General features: G+C 45.0%; 1 pseudogene; it reads right to left on the bottom strand.

The window, feature by feature from the left end:
* Positions 1–343: 343 nt before the first annotated feature.
* Positions 344–1,939, bottom strand: LOC102870858 (annotated as a pseudogene).
* Positions 1,940–2,534: the final 595 nt, after the last annotated feature.

Here is a 2,534-nt window from a genome sequence, read left to right as displayed (position 1 = left end):
TAACTGTGGAGCATTCAGAAATGACTTATGATGGCAAACCCAATTGTGGGCTGGGGTGGGGGTCTATTTTTGAAAACAAACCCCAGTTGGTTCCAAATATCATTAGGTTGGTAGATGCTGCTTTAAGTGCATCTAATACTGAAACTCCCTTTCATTTCCCTCTCTCCCTCCATTCCCTGTATCCTCAGAGCTGGCTGGCCAAGAGGGTAAGATGAGTGTTAAGGGAGTCAAAGGAGATTAGAGGGGCCCACCTGAGTCCAAAATAATCAGATTCTGGTCTGGTCAGGCACACATCGGAAGAGGGGAGGAAATTGGGGGTGGGAGCTGGGAGAGGACATCAGAATCAAAGATGAGGTACTGGTTTAGTCACATCCTGGATGAAAGGGTGAGCCAGAGCCACCTTTGCTGAAGTGCATTTGTTGGGGGTCATAGTGCAGCATTTGTGATAACAAGCTCCATCCATCTTCATCCAAAGGAGGCACAACTTTGCTAAAATCTTGCCAGACCCACTTGGGGAAACTTGCCTTATAATCAGGCATAGAAGTAACTCCTGGTCGAACGGTCTCATCTGGAGTGTCCAGAGTTGGAAAGATCCGGAAGAGTTGGTCAATTTTAGAATCACCAGGAAAAAGGGCCCGGCGGGGTCATGTCATGGGTGTAAATATGGACAGGGATTCCAAAGGCTCTGGCTAGTCCAAAGTCTGCAAGCTTGATGGCTCCATCTGCACTGATAAGCAGATTCTGTGGTTTGAGGTCTCAGTGTAGAACCCGATGAGACTGGCAGAAAGCCAGGCCCTGGAACAGCTGGAAAACATAGTTCCCGATCAGGGGAAGAGGAATGCGCGTGAGGGCCGATGCATCCATGAATTTCTTAAGATCCTGGTGCAGAAACTCAAAAACCAGGTAGAGTTTGCTTTCTGTATGGATGACACCCAGCAGCTTGACAATATTAGGGTTGTTAAGCTTCTTAGCCAGTGAAATCTCTCTGATGGCAGTTCTGGGTACACCCTCTGTCTCAGTGTCCAAGCAGATTTTCTTAAGCACTACCACCTCTCAGAAGAAAAACTTGAAGGAAGTAAGCACATAAACAGAACATTGTTGCACTTTAGGAACCAAATCGTACAGCACGGAAGTGAAATTGGAGAGGATGACACACAATCTGGTGGTCTTGCTTATCTGTCCACATCCCGAGATGCCCCAGTGTGCCTCACTCCTGTCCTGAAAGGTGCCTTCAGATCTGGTGAGAGCCGGGTCTGGGACTCTGCTTTGATAGTCTCTGGCTTCCATTACTCCCTTAAACACCCCACTTCTATGTGCTGTCCACTGTGTTCATCTGGTGCTGTTCTGGGTCTTTCTCTTCCTCAGGCTCCCACTCAGATGAGCTCAGGGCAACCCTGCACTCTCATGCATCTCTGGTTTGTGTGGGCTTCAGCCGTCTCTACTCTGAGAGGGCATAGTAACAGGGTGCCATCCTTTGTGATCCACATTTTCTACCCAGGCTTTTCTTGGGAATCTTTGCTTTTGCTCGTCACACATTTTACAATGTTCTAGTTACCTTTAAGATGAAGGTTTTGGAAAGTAAAGATTTCTTCTCTGGGTTTCTGCTGTAAGCCCATCTCACCAAAATTCTGTCTGAATGAGGGTGGGTGTGAGTAAAAGGAAATGTAAGATCCAGCAATATTGCAAAGATATTTACTCCATTGAAAGATTTAAACACCTGGCACAATGCCTGGCATACGGTGGATGCCAATAGCCCTGAGTCCCTTTTCTCAGTCCCCTTTCTATCAGAATATCTGTTTCTCTATTAACAGTGTGTCCCCTAGACCCATACTTTTCTTCCAGCCAGTCATCCTTTCTTCTCCCTCCTCCTTCCTGTCCTACCTGAGAGATCTTTTGAATACAGATGGGCCAGGAGTTTTTTCTCTCCATTGGACTCCATGCTGCCACCATCTTTTCTGCCTAGACCTTCATCTTGTATGGTTACACTGCATTCTGGACTCAAGTTCTTATGTGGGTCCTTTGAATACATCCAAACAAAGCCCTGAGGACAAATACCAATCTCAAGATGAATCAAACCTGATTGCCTTTGTGGAGTGCATCAGCTTGTTACTATCGCTTTGCTTCTTTCAGAATGAATAAGCCCAGTAACAATCGGATTGTTCTTGGGAGAAAGAAATGTTACTCAGTCCCTGTGATCTTGGTCAGTGGGGAGTCATGAGTCTCTCTGGCTAGACTGTACTTCTCCAAAGAGTTCATTTGTGGTTTCAATATTTTCCCCCTTATAATTCTCCATTAGTTCTGTCATTGTAAAACCTGAATCTTGTATATAGCACAAGTTCAAAATTTGAAAGATCAAATTTATTTCTTTTAAGCTTATTATTCAAGGACTGATCTATATTCATCAAATCTCCCCATTTGACTTTTTAAGCCCAATGTGATATGTTAGTTGATGAAATAACCATGTTTGCAAGATGTAGCATTGAGGCAGAGAAGAGTGGGAGTAAGAGGCCCACAGAAGCAATAGGTCTTTACAT

Source organism: Elephantulus edwardii, unplaced genomic scaffold (assembly GCF_000299155.1).
Source record: "Elephantulus edwardii isolate Elephantulus edwardi_28Jun2011 unplaced genomic scaffold, EleEdw1.0 scaffold00156, whole genome shotgun sequence".
Lineage (NCBI taxonomy): Eukaryota > Metazoa > Chordata > Mammalia > Macroscelidea > Macroscelididae > Elephantulus > Elephantulus edwardii.
The sequence above is the reverse complement of the archived record's forward strand: the minus strand, read 5'-3'. Positions and strand labels throughout refer to the sequence as shown.